The sequence below is a fragment of the Astatotilapia calliptera genome, chromosome 14 (assembly GCF_900246225.1).
Source record: "Astatotilapia calliptera chromosome 14, fAstCal1.2, whole genome shotgun sequence".
NCBI lineage: Eukaryota > Metazoa > Chordata > Actinopteri > Cichliformes > Cichlidae > Astatotilapia > Astatotilapia calliptera.
In genome coordinates this window covers 15663344-15681467 of record NC_039315.1, presented here as the reverse complement: position 1 = coordinate 15681467, position 18124 = coordinate 15663344, and the positions used below count along the sequence as shown (strand labels likewise).

Below are 18124 nucleotides of genomic sequence, written 5' to 3'. Positions count from 1 at the left end.
AATTTGCCTTCTGGCCTGAGTTTGGATGAAAGAATCTGTGATCTTGTGTCTGATCTGCACGTCACTGCACAGAGATGCATCAGGCAGTTTGTTTGACAGTCAGACAAAACAGGGCCCAGGTCTCCACCAGATACAAAAAGGTAGCTGGCTGACAAGATCTAGATGGTAATCGATGCTCCCACCAACGCAGATGATATGCCTTGAAGAGCTGAAAGAATGACTCCGTGATGAGAAAATGTCTGTGTGGTGAAAAAATTCCCTTTTCATGAGATGAGCACTGAACATGCAGGCTGGTCTCTCTAAGAAGCCATACTCATTTTATTGCTAAAAGTGAAGGTAACATTATAGTACATATACAGGGTTTCTCTTTGCTCATGTGTCTTGACTGTTAAACAGAAATGTCTGTTATGCTTGGGTAAATAAAATCCCAATCAGCAAAACTAGTTGTCATATTATTGCAATGTGTGGCTGTAACTAAAACCTCTCTTCTCTGTGCAGGAAAAAACACCGTGATCAGTGGGCTAAAGATTGCAGTTACATGGTTAGGAAGAAAGAAGGCAGAAAAGGTCACTTTCTGTTGGGACAGCCATATTTTTTATTTATTTATTTATTTTTTAATAAAAAATGGTCCAGTATATCATCTGCTGAATGAGTTCATTTTAAAAAATAAGCGAAACATCTTTACTTAGTGTTTGAGGGGTTTGACCAGCTCTTATTATGGCTGCAGCACAGATACGTCAGGGTCATTTCACTTAGTTACCGACCTTCCTAAGCACAATTATTTGACTGTTTTCCCATAGCCTACCAAGTACTACAATAACACAGTAGTTCACAGGGACATCCCCAGTTTATCTTTCCATGTCAATATTTTTCCATCACAGAGCAATAAGCGCATGAAAGTTGTGTAGCATCTTAAAATCAAAAGTCGACTGCTGTTGTGTATGAATAAAATAAGACAATTTTGCTTGGGCAGCTATTTTCATCTGCTAGTGGATGGGGAGAGCATCAGGTTTGAATGTCTAGTCGACTAGTCTCGCACATCCCTGCAGTAAACTTCTAATGAGGAAATAAGATTTAACTGTCAAACTTTTCTGCTCTTTATCAGTAGTTATTTTGTCACCAAGTTCAAACACTGTAGATCAGGGGTCGGCAACCTTTCTGATGAGTGCCATCTAAAATTTCCTCAGATGTCAATGTGCCATATGATTGAATTAGCAATAAATTTAATAACGCTCTATACTAACAGTTACACACTATATAGAACAACTTTCTAGAATTCTATTTGTTCGCAGATGTTTGCAGCTATCAGCGAATAGTTATCAGCTATTTTGAAACAAAAAAAAAGACACTTTTTATCCATAACAAGAACTCCATAACAGCAAATGAACTGTACAACAGAAAATGCAAATGCTATTTATGGTCTCCTCACAACAACGATAAGAAAAATAAACTGGGCCTATGGCATGTTTGTTAATACAGGGATACACATGTTAATGTGATCTCTGGTCTCCCACTCAGAGACACAGGTCTCCAAGTGTCGAGCATTCAGACGGCTACCTGAGGACTCTCTTCATGTGAGAGAAAATCTGCTCACACAGATATGTAGAGCCAAATACTGTCAATAAGGCCTCTGCAATGTTCTGAAGACAGTTAAACTTGTCAGGTAGTGATGTCCAGCAGGTGAAAATGCAAGCTCCATGAACACGCACAGCTATGGATTCCAGCTGCGTTCGTAGTTCTGCAACCTACAGAGTTGAGGTTTTCAGTTCAATCAGCTGCATTTCGATGTCGCATTAACTGGCATTAACTCAGCCAGTTAATGCGAGACAAATCCAGCTGCTCATTAAAGCTTTCTGGTTTGATCAGTCTTGAGTCTACAGATGTATCCGTGTATTTCTTTTGGTGCTGATACTGCGCTGAGCAGACAGCTCCTGAAGCATTTGAAGTGTCGGAATGTGGAAATTTCAACATCGCTTGGAAAAACTGCCAGCTAGCAACGTCCCTCTCACCAGTAGGATAAGTTATTTTTAGCCAATTACAAGTTGAATCTGGTAGTTGGGGTTGTTAGCTAAGATACCGTCATTAAGAAGCGGCACAACTAATGTGTCTGTGCAAGCTCATTTGCGATGTGCACCGCTGGCCCGGCCATTACTTTTTTAAATGTACCTTCTGAGATTAATTCACTGCGTGCCATGCCCAGGGATGGACTGGGACAAAAAATCGGCCCGGGCATTTTGACTAGAAACCGGCCCACCAGGTATTAAAGCCATAAAGCCTTTGAATAAAAACAAACGCTGCTGTGACAGGGATGTACACTGTCTTGTTGGTATATGTATGATTTCTATACATCTTATGTCAGATAAAAACTTTGGTTGTAAGATTCAGATAATTATTTATTAAAAGCTAAACATTTCTGGGGTGGAATGTGTCAAACATCTTTTTAAAAATGGTACTTTTATGTCTGCTGCTCAACTGGAAAAGGACTATGGAATTTCCTCCAAGACTAAATACTTTAGATATTTCCAGTTTCGGGACTTTGTGAAAAAGTCATTCAGCCCCTCCCTCGAGCTTCCACAAAGCGGATGGATAGACGAGTTGATGGACACAGATCCGACTGCTAAGGGGACAATCTCCACGCTATATACACATATTCAGAATGTGGCTTCCCCCTCCCTGGACAATGTAAGATGGAAATGGGAGGAAGAATTGGGGCTGGACATTTCAGAGGTTGACTGGGGGGGGGGCTGTAGATCTAGTACACTCTGCTTCTATATGTGTGAGACACGGATTGATACAGTTCAAGGTGTTGCACAGACTGCATTTGTCAAGGGAGAAACTGGCAAGAATGTACCAGGGGGCCGATCCGACCTGCCCCAGATGTAAACAGGTACCAGCCAACTTATGCCACATGTTCTGGTCTTGTTCCAGGCTGAAAGACTTTTGGGCTAACATCTTTAGAACATTCTCATTCATTTCTAATAAGGATATGGAACCAATGCCTCTGACAGCCATCTTTGGTGTGGCACCGAGGGAAACTCAACTAACAGCCTCTCAGAGGAAGGCAATAGCATTCGCCTCATTGCTGGCTAGGAGATTGATTCTACTTAACTGGATAAAGGCAACACCGCCATCCCATAAACGCTGGGTGGAGGAGGTGATGGCACACCTCAAATTAGAACATCTCAGATTTACTATACAGGGCAACACCAAGAAATTCTTTAAGGTCTGGCAGCCTTTCATTTCCTATTTTGAAGATGAGTTTCCTTCCACTCCATAACTGGCAACTCCCCCCCCCCCCTCCCGCCCCCTTTTTTTTTTTTTTTTCCCTTTTCTTTTCTTCCTCTGTCTGGGTATAGTTTTGTCTTACACTGTGCGGTAGGACTTGAGTTCGAGCTTTTCTGTATGAATGATATGCTTTCTGAAAACTCAATAAAAACACTTTGATTATTAAAAGCTAAACATTTTAAATGAGAATAAGAAAGAGACACATTTCTTTGTGTCCCCCTCTCCCTGTTAATGCCCTACCTGGCCCCCTGGCAAAGCTTTGCTAGACCCGCCCCTGCACAGTTACCAGCTGTCAGCTACTTAGAAAAGTATCCTGGTGTTATTTGTCTCTCAGAAACGGTTCATAATTTCCCTTCAACTCACTCATGTCACCTAAAAGGTAAACCTGTTTCTCCATCACCTGTTCAGCTCTGATGATTCAGTAAGGACATCTCCTGGTTTCATCTTCATGTTTCCCTCTCACCACATATTCAAACCGATATCATGACCAGCAGCTTTTACGGCTGTGGCTCCAGCAAACATCAGCTGATACTAGAAATTAATATTAAATAAATTCTAACAACAGCTGATCAAGCTTGAACATGCTGCTGTTGTTTAGCACGACATCCGCTGGTATCCTCTTTCTGGCGATAAACAAACAACAGACAAAAGCTGATCATTGATCAGTTTCATGATTGAAGTAGAAACAGGAGAGAGAGGGGGAGAGAATGAGAGAAGGGGCAGCTGACAGCATAAAGACACAGAATAACTCCAGCTTTGTGTCTTTTTCCATTGTAGCTGAGGTACGGGACAAACTGTGTTCCTTTTCTATATGTGTGAGACACATATACTTTTCACCTCAATACGTAACACGTAATATTTTCTCTGAATGCAGGACGATTCCGTTTTTTACGGGATGGTTGGCAACTCTACTAACTGACCTTATGAATAAAATAAAGTTCACTATCAGTAACATCATAGCACCCAGCCAGCTGTATAGAAACTCCGTCATGCTAGCTAGTACGCAGTACGAGTTATTGTAACTGATTGTAAAAAGTCAGCATAACGAAAATAAACTCCACCTAAACTTGGTTTATATCTGACCCAGATAGACTGCAGGTCATAACTTCTTACCTGAAGTTCAGTTCATCACACTCAGACCGGTGGCCGCCTCGGGTCTCTCCTCCTGCCTCCCCTTTCCCTCATCCACCTGCAGGCCTCTGTGGCAGGTCCGCCATAGCCACCACCAAAAAACTGAGTTATTTTTACACATCAACCAGCATCTGGCCAATCCACCACCTTTCATTGTTTATACTGTTACAAAAAAAAAAAAATCATCGGCCCATAAAAATGAAAAATCACCATCGGCCCACCGGGCAAAGGCGCGATGGCCAGTCCAGCTATGGTCGTGCCATCAGTTAACCTTTCCAGGGTTGCCAACCCCTGCTATAGATATAAAAGCCAAGCTCAAGAGTTTGATGTATGGCTTTTAAGTCCACCAAAGATTGTGTCCTTCACGACCATCCTTATAAAATGTCAGGAATTTGCCAGGCTGAATTATGTTATGGGAACAAAAACAAGTAACAGATCCTGGAAGTCTGCTGATGTGTGCACTTTTCTGCCACTCGGCTTTTTCAACAGTTTAGAGGCCATGCAGTCCTGCTTCGGTGCTCATGTAGAAATTGTTGTTAGAGATGGACAGACTATATAGTCCTCAGTGGAAGGAAAAAACATGTCTTAGTATAGTAAAATAATAAAATAACAGGATCAACTCCAGCGCCTTTAAAGATCTTCAGCTTTGGAGAGTGGAACCAGCTGATGGACATGTTATCGACATTACTGTGCTGGGCCTTTATTATTTACTGCTCTGCTCTCGGGTTGTGTGTCCTGATTGCCTGCAGCCGACCGCCTACACTGTACATCTTCTCGCTGTTGCACCTTTACGTTCCTATAGCAACCAGCACCAGCATAGCGATTAAACATCTACAGCAACATTTCCAAGTGGTTTTGGTAAAAAGGAGCCCCTGTGTATTACACATGACTTCATCGCTTATTTTCCTCCTGTGTTGCCCAGACTTTAAGCCCACAGTCTGTGGACTTCATTCACTTCTTAGACATTAAGAAATGTGTGATTTGAAGTTTCTTTTTTTAAACCTGCATGTGATCACTTAGCCTGATTGTTGATGTTAGGGTAATTGATGCCAGATAAGAGTTGCCCTGGTTGTGTTTAAATTTATTTCATGATTTAACATTATGGAAAGAAAGACTGATAGAGTTTGGGTGTTTTTAACGTAAAATGCTTTGAGTAAATGGTCACAGCCTGAATCTATTGATGGATTTCCTTAGACATGATGTGAGCTGAGTCATACCCTGCTTATGTCAAATAATGCAAACTGAGCACGCTTACACTGCAAATACATATGGGTACATTTGCATGGGAGGCTCATCAGTCTCAGATTCGTATTGATTAAATGCCCAGCCCAGCTCTCACCCTGATGTATTTGTCATATGCAGTGATATCTTTTTAAGACAGTGGGACAGAGCCATACATCATTATCGTGTGACACATAGAAGAAGGAAGCAAACCAGGCTCCTTTTTTTTTTTTCTTGCCTTTTTTTTTCTTCTCACCCACAGCTTCATTTTAATGTGAATTAATTAAAGCAGAGGAAGACAAGAGGGGTCATGCATGGGAACAGAGATGCAAAAGGGAAGCTGCCATGTCTCCCCCTCCCAAGCATTAGAGTGTGAATGGGGCTGTCCACCCTCTCTGTAGGGGGCCTCCCTGTCCTGAAACATGTGAGCTCATTACACATTTCAGGCTCCTGTTTGATATGTAAACATGAAAACGTACACACAATATTCTGGAATCTAGATATTAGATCTAGATATTTTACAGTGTATGAGCAATGTAGATGATGGCACTGACTGGGAAAAGCCTAAAAGCTTAAAAAGTATTTCCTTTTAGCTATAGCTAAGCTAAATAATTGCTTGCTAACCGACAAAATAAGCAATTCCAACTTCCTCAAAGTGGCATTAAACCAGCAGAAATATTGAATTACATCCAGTTACATACTTTCAAATAATATTTATCGCCATAAGGAAAAATGCATGTGAAACACATCAATTAATTAAAGAAACCAGTAGGATACAAAAGAAATTAATATCTTTATGCTTTAACAAAAAACTTGATTTCACCTTTCACCTTATTAATTTTATTTTATATTAAAGTTTTATATTAAAGTTAAGTTATTGGGTATTTTTAGATAATCTGTTAATTTCTGCAGTGAGAGGCTAGTGTGGGGAAAAACTTCTGTACATTATCTGATGCACAGGTGTGGAAAAAGAGCAGCGATGTGCACAGACACTGATGATGTTTCAGTGTCAGTAAAAACGTCAGTAGGCTTAACTCTGAAGGAACACTGACGCAGCAAAATTGCATCAGTGTTAATCCCATCTTAATCACGACATAATACTAATGACGGTGCAGGCTTACACACACACACACACACACACACACACACACACACACACACACACACACACACACACACACACACACACACACACACACACACTCTTTTAATGCCTTCAGTGGTTGCTGCACATCTTCTGCAGGTAAAATTTCTTGTTCTTCTCTGAAATGTCTGTAGCAGAATTTATTTATTTATAGCTTCACACTGAAGTCTGTATCCCACTGTCCTGAAAACATAACATATGTACACAGACGTACACACAGGGGGATCAGGCCTGTTCTGGCAGCAATCACAGAAGCAGACAGTGACTCCACTGCTGTTCGTGCAGATATACAAAACTAAAGCCTCGGTCAGCAGGGACCTGTGAACACCTGCTCTTAGCTCAGCTCTGCTCTCTGCTGCATGTGAAGGGTTAGTGGTGTGAACATGTGGTGCTTGTGGGGGCCACCGAGGTCATTTGTCTTCATCCATGGTATTCATTGGATTTTCTGAACTTCTACGGCAGCGTGCTCTGCTCTGACACAGCCATTCATCAGGACCACTGGACCACACAATGCAGCAGAGCCATCTCCTTTCACTAACGTGTTTTGTGGCATGCAGGTGGTTTATAAGAGGACTGCACTACGAATGGGCGTATGCGATTCCCATGACTGCTTCATTAAGCTGTGGAAAAGTTTTAGACATAAATGGCCTTTTTTATGTACTATTTTTAAAGTGTGTTAGAAATAAGTGACAGTCGAAATGTGTGTTTGTGTTTGTGTAGGTCATTGTTACTTGTCCTCTGATAATGTCTCTGACTGTACTATGCCGCTCTCAATAGGTCCATTTACTGTGTAACAAGAAAGCATTAAATGCTCCCTTCCATGTGAGCATGTGCAGAGCCTGAGGCAGAAAGTCTGGTTTAACAAAGAAAGTTTAAAAAGCCCCCACAGTGGTTTGGGTCTTGATGCAGCAGTGTCATCATATTTGTTTCCCTGCTGTGATGCGACGTGGTGCAGCTCATGTTTTCCACCTCTCCTCAAACTTTACATAAAATTTCATGTAATTTACTGCAGTAAAAAGTGAGATTACTTTTGAAAAACAAATAAAGCTCTGTTCCCTGAAACATTCTGACAACAGTACAACTTTGTCAGATGAAGAAGATGATGACTTTTGTTGTCTTTAAGTTTTCCAAATATTCACTCCTTTGTTTATTTCACATGGATGTATTTTTTTAAGTTAAAATGGAAATTAAAAGGTTAATAAATCTGCTGTTTTTCCAGTTGTGAATAAAATTAATGTGAATAGCTGTGTACGTGTAGGCGTACTCAGTAAACATAGAGCTAGTTTTCATTCTATGCTTCTGCATAGATGTTAGGGAGAGTGTTTTCTTGATTTTACTGCTATAATGTGTCCTTCAGAGAGAGAGAGGGAGGGTTCACGCGCGGGTGTGTGTGTGTGTGTGTGTGTGTGTGTGTGTGTGTGTGTGTGTGTGTGTGTGTGTACAGTGTCTTACACTGACAGGCAGGTGTAATTACTTTCAGGGGTCTGCGGTGCAAAGTCTTCCATGGTTGGGAAGTTTTCACTTTGAGTTTAATTTCATTTTCAGTGCAGTGGAGTGGAGCCTGAGCCTTAAATCTGTGCTGACGCTGCTAGCTTTAAGGACCCTCACTGTTGTAGTAAAATAGATGCTCATGCAATCACTGACCCTGCTCCACCCCTGCTCTCCCCCACTGCCAAAGACAGTGTGATTATGCTTTGTGCGGCAGGATAAGTGTACTCTGATTGATCATTATTGATCAGAACTGTATTTGCCAGACAGTAATGGGCCTGCCCCTCAGGACATTATGTCTGCTGCTTCTCTGGCCCCCCCTTCTCCCCTATCTTTATGTCCTACTTCAAGGGCCCTCCTTTTCATTGTTTAGCCTCTAATCACAGAGCACTAAGCTCCTTCACTTTGCCTCCACTTATCTTCTGTGTTTCCATCTATGTTTAAGATAGAGGTTGAGGATGGAGGTGGATTGTGAAGTTAATCAAGTCAGGGAGCATGTGTGTTTGTTTCTCTTTACGGCTCTGTGCAGATCAAGACCTTTTTCCAGGAAGAATTTTGCAAAGCCTACTTTAAATGATGTTTTTAAATGTATTTGCATACCTGCTTGCTTGTGTGTATACAAACTTCTTTGAAGACTGCATCATGGTTGCTGGCAGTCACTAGGTGAAATCGGTCGGTGCTGCACCTGAAACCTCATTGTGATGCTTTGGTCTCTAGCAGATTGCTGTAGTGAATGAGACTGACCTGTCTGCAAACACTCAACGATAAAGTAGCTTTAAAACTTTGAAGAGTTCACCTTCAAATTAAAAGTGTGCCTTTTGAACCATGTTGGTTTCACTGGTGAGGCACCAGTTTTACTTCAGAATCTTTGCTTCTGGTTTATGTTACACACTTTCAGTTTCATTACTGCTGAGGGAGCAGATGGTGGTGAGTGTTTGCAGGCAAGTTGGTGCCTTCCACCAGGTGACCGAGGCAGTCTACTGTCAACCAAAGCAGACACAAGGAGGGTTTGGGAACAGCACCATATTTCCAGCCAGCAACCTTCAGCAAGCGTGTCACTGACCAGTCTCCAGGCCTGTGTGACTAAGACATACATCACAAACTGTTATAGTTCAGTGATAACTGTAAATATCTGAATTATATACTTTTCAGCTTTAAGCCAAAATTAATCATTAAAACACTAAAATAAGTGGAGACTTGACCCCTCTTCCTTTTGACAAAGCCGAGCAGTAAGTGCCTTCAAGATTGAAAGTACAAACTTAACTAAATAGAAAAAAGAAACTGTTCCATGGGACGCATATGTCCAATAAAAGCAAATATTTCATTAGCATGAAAATATAGCTGATATATTGTCTTAGTCTTCTTTTCTTCCTCACTCCTCCGTGTTGTATCCCTGATGCAGGGCTCTGTACTTGGGAACATTTTTCCATTTAGCTGTATAAATCTGATTATATGTGTGGAAAAAAATCACAAACTGCGCTGTGCTTTTCTGCAAAACAATCATCCAACATAATTTCCCCTCCTCTATCCAAGAAGTCAATTACAAACATGGGTTCATTAAACAATGGTTTCACTTTAAGTAATAATTTTTTATTGTACCATAACGACTGATTGTGGAGTCTGCCAGCTTGTTTACAATACAGATAGACCGTCTTGAGCCTCTTTGTTCGTACTCCTCACAAGCAATAGACGAAGTCTGTGTGAATGCTCTGATGAGCGTGGAACTGATTACAGCTACACATACACACATTATCAGTACCACACACAGATTATATGACATGCAAAAAGCTGAAAACACCGTGCCACATTTTATTCCACAAGTTAGGCTCACCTGTTTGGCATTATAAAAGAAACTTTACAATTATGTAACACCGAACAGAAGTTGGTATCATTTTTTAATAAGATGTTTGTGCCTTGTCTGTACAGAGTGAAAAACCGGGCCGCCTCTGCCTGCACAGTGACGTCAGACATCACCACAAGCTTCGCCTGCACAGCTGAGGGCAAAAAAGGTAAAATTAGCATGAATGGTGATGGGTATCTGCATGGGTAATTAATTCTTTATAATGTTGATTCTTGAGCTAAACATTCATGAGCCATCTGAAACCGTTTACTGTCAATGGATGTTTGTGTCGGTTGTATAGCCATTGTTGAGTTTGAACATAGTTCTTGGGTATAAGCAAAGTGAGATTTAAAGACTCGATCAGAGGTTAATTGTCTTGATAACCTCAATATTTTTCTGCAGTGGAGGTGGGAGCTGTTGGCTCTGCACTGCTCTCTAGGAGATAAAGCACTTCCTCATCTGCATTTTGTACTGATAATGGAAAGCAGGTCACTTGACATGTACTCTGCTTGCATAAAGGAGGGCTACACATGCAGCCACTGTCAGAAAACACTCTGAAGTGTCCCATAGCCGTCTCTCTGGTTTCTGTAACAGCTGCTTTGCTCTGTTTCACTCTGGTTGTTGTCATGAATGTGTGAATCTGATTTATAGCTCTTTTGTTTTGTTAGCTTCAGGAAGCATTTTGATTTGTCTCCGAGCTGTCTGCATTCACCCACAAAGCCTTTTCTAACATAAATTCAATTTTGTTACTGCTCAGGCTAATTTTTTCTTAAAATATATAGTTGAGTCTTGACATGTACTTTTCATCGTGCTGCAATTTACACATATATCAGATCTTCTTACACAGCATAAGACAACATTAAATAGTTAGAAAAGTGCAGTGGATTCATCAGGGAGAAATATTATTAGTGACATTTTGATGGAAAGAAACGTAAATAAGTTAGGATGTGTGTGTGTGTGCGCTGAGTGTGCCCGCAACTATTTGCCTGCACTCGGTTCTGTGTTGCACATGAAACCGCCTCATAATTGTTCTTACAGGAGACAGACATTCTCACGATCTCTAATGGACGCTGTAGCTATCCTGTTAATATCTGTGAATGTGTTACTTCACTGTGAATAAATCTGATATAATCTTATCTTCAGTGCGGTTAAGAATCTGGATTTTTCACACATTTAGTTAAATAAATTAAATGAATCTAACATTTCCCAGAAAAGTGATAAGTGCCAGGGCTACAGCTAAGTCTTTATTCTTGATTAATCAGTTAATCTTCAAGTGCGCAACCTAAGGCGAACAGAAAATGTTTTAGAGCCCAAACTGACTAAATCAAATGACGTGTCTTTTGAGAAATGTTGATTACGCGGCAGATTTTTTGCATGAAACTACATGTAGAAGCAGAGACTATGGTACAGTGTGCTTGTATCTTTCAGTACAGCTGTTAAGTCAGCTGCTTTTGCTAAGAAAGGCTGTCATGGTTCCACTTGGCATCTGAGGTTCATGACCCTTTTCCTGCAGGGACTTTTCCTGAAATGCCCTTTAACAGTTCACTGAATCATCATCATCATCATCATCATCATCATCATCATCATCATCAGTGTCATCATCAGCTCCTGGCAAGTTGACTACTGAGAGAAAGGGGAACTAACATGTTCTGTGTGGAAATGAGCGGTGCTGTTTCATAGAAATTTTTCTGCGGCAGTGGCAATTGAAACATCAAGTGATGCAATATGTGAATACTTTCATAATCATCTTGACCTCCCTTCTGTGATTTTTGCACAATCCCTTCAGCTTTCTGTTCAGCTGCGTTTTCTCACCACTACCACAGATAAACCAGTGAACGATGAATCGCGGTGTGGGCTGCAATTTGTGATCTTCCAACTGGATGCAAATCATTAGACTCATTACATCAGTGCCTGTGTGTGTGTGCGCGCGTGCTAAATGAATCTAGCTCTTTTCACCCCAACCCCCGGTCTTTCTGCTTCTCTTCCTCCTCGGCCTCACAAGCTGCTTTAGTGTCCTGGGACAGCAGCCTGACGGACAGACAGGCAGATGGAAGTGACGTTGGCGACATCAGCGGGATTCAGCAAAAGCAAAGTAGATGGAAATCAATGGCGACAATGACAGTGGGGTCAGGAGAGGTTGGGGGAGGAAAGTGAGTGGAGAGGAAAGAGCTGCAGCTTAGTAAAGTTCAGTGTAAGATAGAGATGTCTCCTGCAAATAACTCAAACGGACCTATGAGCCCAACACAGACCGGAGTCAGAGGTATTCATTGTGTGCTTCCTCCCAGCCTGGTGTGCTGCAATGCTAGTGTTGTTTAAAGTGTTTCCTTGAAAGTATTGTTGTTGTTTAGTGTTTCCTGGTTCACATTAAGAATGTGATTTCTCTGTAAAGAATAGGTCTAATTTGGAATAGGTCATGGGGTGCAGTCTGTTGGGATAATATCAGAACAACAAGGCTGGATTTACATTTATTTCTTAGAGGATGTTTCCTGTTGTAGGAAAATGTGGATCTTTAACAGCTGGTTTTTGACAGTGCTGCCTTGTCAGAAGCAGAGCCTCCATTTGCCACGTATGCCAACATCAAATTTGGTTATCAAATCTGTTGTTGTGGAGGGAAAGAAGGTTGCCTCTTCAGTCTCAACAGGGAGTTGCAGGCAGACACCTGCAGACATCCTGTAGCCTCCTCCTGACTCCTCCACTGCAGAGCGCCGTCCGGTCCACTGAACACACACTGAACACACACTCACTCCCTTTTAATGGCACCAACCTTTCTGAAATCCACTGAGGATTTCTTTTTATTGAAGAGTTTACTATTGGCTTGTTATTTTTGACCAAAGCCACCTTTAAAGTGGATGTATTACGTCTATATCCAGCTCCATTTTTATTCTTGGACTCTGTAAGAGTTGCTTTGCATGACAAAATTAATGCCTGTTTATCTTATAGTGCAGCCCCTCAATTCATCCTCTGACTGCCCTTTAGGCCATGCTTCTTCTTCGTGTTCACACCAAACACCCTAGAATTTTTTGTCGGTCATTAATTATTAAAGAAAAAAGATCATAGTTGAATTTTTAATGAAGTAAAGGTCAGTAAATTCGGGTCAGCATCAACACACTTTTGTTTTCCCTACATCAAAAAATTCATTCAGTTTAGTTTCACTTCATACTTTTTCAAACAAGAAAACCAACATGCTCAACTCTAAATAATCCATTTAATGGGAGCTCAGTAGGGCTGCACGATTAATCGTTAGAAAATCGCAATCTCAATTCATACTTATGTGCGATCTCATTTCCAAATGACAACGATTTTTTTAAAAAAGAGAGAGAAAAAGACGACGACGATTGTACCGCATTTTGATCCGGGACGTAATCTGCATGAAAACAAGCGCTCACTCTTCCTGCTCAACAAATGACAAGGGCGGAGCCTTATACCACGTGGTACAGAAGCTGGCTGCTAAAATTGGCAGGGAAAAAACAACGGAGAGCACGTCAGGGATGACGAGAAAGTGACAGGAGAAAATCCGTCCCGGTCAATAACATCAATAACGGGAACCTTATACAGCGCTTCCCTATACCCGTCGAACTCCCGCAGGCACAAAGAAATTACGGAGGCTATCACTTATCACCTGACCAAAGATATGGCTCCCATCAACACTGAGCAAAACGAGGGATTTAGGAAAATGATCAACACCCTAGACAAACGCTACACAGTGCCATCCCGCAACTATTTTTCTATTGTTGCACTACCTGCTCAATACACGCAGTGTCGAGCAACGGTGGAGACGGAATTACAAGCAGTACAACATTTTGCGGCAACGACAAAATGTGAGACATTTGTTGTTTTTATGTTTATTTATTGTTTTTATGTTCAGTCTCAACTGTTACGAAGTTGATGTGCAGTTAATAAGTGCAATAAATATTTATACTGGAAAAGAGAATCGTGAGAGAATCGTGATCTCAATTCTAAGCAAAAAAATCCAGATTCTCATTTTATGCAAAATCGTGCAGCCCTAGTGCTCAGCCATGTAAGTGTCAGCTTATGAATGAGAACTTCAGCTCTCATACTTACACATATAAAGTATTTGCTATTACAAGGCAATAAGAAGAAACTGACAAGGCTTTCCTCTGTGTTTCCAATAGTCATGTAAAACACCACCAGGACCTAACCTCTAATAGGCAAAGGTGGCAACAATCAACAATATATCAGTGTGCAACTCCACCCACATGTACAGATCATCGAAATGTGTACAAAACAACACACACCATTAACACTGTCTGAAACACATTCACAGACAAAAAACCCCAGACGACGACAGTTCCTCATTTAGTCAGCCAGGATACAAAGTTTGTAAATGATATATAAATACGTGACAGAGAGCTTACGTTCTCTGTCACCACCTCTTTTCAATGACTCACTCGCTTCAGGCTGAACACACTCAAAAGTTATAAGTTGATAAATGATGCTGTAGTAAAGAAGACAGTGTGCAGAAATCTCCTCAATCTCTCTTAATATGTACGAGTTACTGATGAGTCATTCCTCTTGTCCATATGTGACTGCACCTTATTTTCTTATCTGAAAGCAGGTTATGTGATAGTGAAGGACCAGTAATTAACAAAGATGTTTGTATCATGTTTTTGTGCTTGATTTTAGGGCTGTCAAACTGTCTCAGATCAGCTGTAGATGTTTTGTTTAACTTCTATATCATATCAGGTTAATAATGACAAACCTGGGGTCAGTCGAGACCTGGCATCTTCTTGCCTGACCTGTTCTCTTGCAGTCGTGGTGGCATGAATGCCAGATGTTGTACTCTGCTCCTGTCCGCCAGTCATACATTTCACCATCTGTTTGTCAAACCACCCCATGATGTAGCTCACACTCTAGTGTTGTTTGCACTGTTTGTAAGTGTTGTAGATGTTTTATATCCAGAGAGTTTGTTTTTGTCTTTTGGCGAGTTATCTCCTGTTATTATATCATCAGAAGCCCCTTCGTCTTTGTTCTTGTTGCCAGCATACGTCTGGTTCATCCCTCCTTATCGGTCACATTTCACTCTGATCTCAGGTCTGCCTGCATTGCTTTGACATACCAGTGAGCAGCACCTCCTCCTCCAGAGTGATTGCACTCATTCCGCTGGAAGCTGCACTCTTCTGCGAGCTCTGTCATTACTACCATCTAAGCAGTGTAATTACCAGCCTCGATGTGTGTTTGCGGTGCGCGATTCAAGCCTGCATCATGCTGGGCAAGCTGGAGTGGGTGAGCAGAGCGCGCGCGAGAGAGCGTGAATGGGAGAGCCAGAACAGGGGAGGTACATCCCTGAGCTAACTAATTACTGTATGTGAGTAATTAAAAAGCATTAAATGTCTGCTATTTATCTTCTGAAGTCTGTGCCAGAGACTGTGCTGGATGTTTCTGCCCTCCTCTCACTGAAGAGGAGGGAGATTAAGTCTTTTCTTCTTTTTTTTCCTCCCATGTGTGTCTCCTTTTTTGCCTGTTTGTTTGCAGTCAATGATCAATTTATGTTGATTTGCTTTAAAAATACTCTCTTACTTTAAATACAACTGGTTCTCAAGATTCCCACCATCAGGTATACAATATATTAGCTCCTTACTGCTAATTACTTTGTGATGGGGAGGTTTCTTCCTCACACAGCAACAGCATTTGTTTTGTCTCAGTACCATTTACTTAAGAAAAACTTGGACTTTGACTTGAGAATTTGACGTCCTGAGAGTTTGCATTTAAGAAAATTAACGACATTACCATCAGCCTCAGCTCTACTTTTGCTTACAGCTCATCGGCAGCTGTTAGTACTCTCGCAGATTTACAGTATTTAAACATCAAACATGCTAACCAACAGCATGTTAGTAGCACATGTGTGACCAAGTATTGCCACACAGTGCCTGTAGCATGGCTGTAGATCACATATGCACTGCATTACCTCACAGAGGGGCACCTCAAAGGCTGAAGTCCTTACTGCAGCAGCCTGGGTTTGACTCTGCTCCAGACCTTGAACTAACTACACGTCTCTCTACTTTTCTGTTTGTCCACATTATCCTATCTGCCAAAGGCCTAAAATACCAGTAACTAAATTAATAAAGTACACCTTACCTATACAATAAACACCAATAAACCAGGAAAACGCACCAATAAACACAGAGCACCAAGAGCTTCTATAGGATTGGATGTTATTTGGCATCCACATTAGAAAGAACGCAGGTTTAAGTCACTATGCTGTTGGCTTCACTCACTCTGGGAGCTCCTGTTAATGAGAATACAGCTGATCTGAACCATCTCCTTGTAAATGTGAGAAAGGACAACTTCAGAAAAAGTCCCGACCTGATTCACCCGGTGTTTTCCGGAGTTTATGTGTGAGAACAGCTTTAATCAGATGTGTTTCTCACTAAGGAGCTGTGTTCTGGCAAAGGTCACTGATAAAGAAGACCACACTCTCTACATTGCTTCTCTCATCAGGCACCTCAGACATATAATGAAGCCATTCTACCGCTCCGGCAGCTGGGGCGGATAATCTGCGATTGGGCCTCAGTGGATCACAGGACAGCCCTCTGAAAGAGGAAGGACTCTGTCAGAAAGCATGATCAGAGCAGGCGTCTTTGGGCCGGAAGTGACTGTGGTTCCGTAAAAACAAAGACATGATACATCCGCGCGGCTGTATGACGATAGGGAGATTCTGTTTGCCGTGAATGAGTTTTGTTGATGTTGCCCATGTGCGTGTGTTGTGTATGAGTAATGCGGTCTTAATGCCAAAAAGGACTTGAGCTAGCTCTCATAAAAGCCATTGTGTATCATAAAAGACACTGGGACCACTGTGAGCTGCCTTTACACAATGGAAAGCTCAACGTTATGCAAATTGGACTTTGTAAAGCGATAGCCAACCCAGGAGTCGACATTTGTAGAGTTCACAAAGACGCGTGTAGCTGGAGAGAGCACATTTTCTGCTCGTTCTCACTGGAAATAGTTAAATGTTTAACTCCTGTCTTTCTGGAGCTTCCCTTGCAGCTTTGTGCGCAACAGTGTAGTGTGTCACTGCTTAAATTTTAATGCTGGACGTAATTATGCAGCGGTTCGTTGTGTTTGAGCGTGTGTTCCTGCTGTTGTTTGAATCATATTACATTTTTTAAAGCGCTTGTCTTACGAGTAAAATTGTACTGCTCCTCTCTGATTAACTATGACCATGAGTTTGGCAACTGGTGAAAGTGAGGTGAAAGCACCATATGATGACACGTACGGTTGAATGTGATGCAAGAAACAGGTGACAGATGAGTGGCATATATGATGGAAGTGGGGACATGAAACCCTAGGATTTTATGAAAGTTAAGTATAACAGCAGAGTAATATGGAACTCCAAAGAAGTACAAAAAATTAAATGGTGAGCAGTGGAACTTTATGGGCATATTTTATAAAGGTATATATGCAGATGATGAGCTTATTCACTGTGTGGAGCCTTATATAGATAAGAGCTTTAACCTCACAATGGAGAACTAAATGGAGACTGAGATTAGACAGAAACCTGAGAATGATAAAGGAAAGAGAGAAATTCTAGTGGTCTGTCTGCAGCATAGAGAATTAAGCACATTTACATTTCAGACATTAAGCTGAATATCATATTAATAACAAGTAACCCCCCACTGAGACTGCATTTTATCACATTTTCACACTTGCCAAATTCCCTGTTGGTATCTGCAGCTCTTAAAACATTTTCCATAACCCGTGGTTTCTGTTTCATCCAAAATAGCTGTTAAATATGTGCATTCTTTGTCCAGGTAAGCAGTAGTTTGGCTACAAAATGCTCTGATAGCTGCAGGTTATCAGAAAAAACACCTAAAAAAAAAACAAAGAAAGTGGGATTGTCTTGACAGCACAAGGATAATATGTCTGCCAGTGTCGATGCAGGCCGGTTTTCTGGTTTTCATGGCTCTGACAGTACATGCTGCAGAGAAGATAGAAGTCAGACAGAACAACGTCTTATAGTGAGATGAGACTGAAACTGTCCACTGCAGCCACTGTCT

The 18124-nt window shown here is 41.4% G+C and overlaps 1 protein-coding gene across 2 annotated transcripts in view; it reads left to right on the top strand.

The window, feature by feature from the left end:
* The window catches only part of sipa1l3 (signal-induced proliferation-associated 1 like 3), a 90830-nt gene that overhangs the window by 43494 nt on the left and 29212 nt on the right, over positions 1-18124 (top strand). For both annotated transcript variants that reach the window (XM_026192106.1, XM_026192105.1), the window contains exon 2: positions 10196-10278. The gene's annotated coding sequence lies outside the window, so the exon portion shown is untranslated. The remainder of the gene's footprint in view (positions 1-10195; positions 10279-18124) is intronic.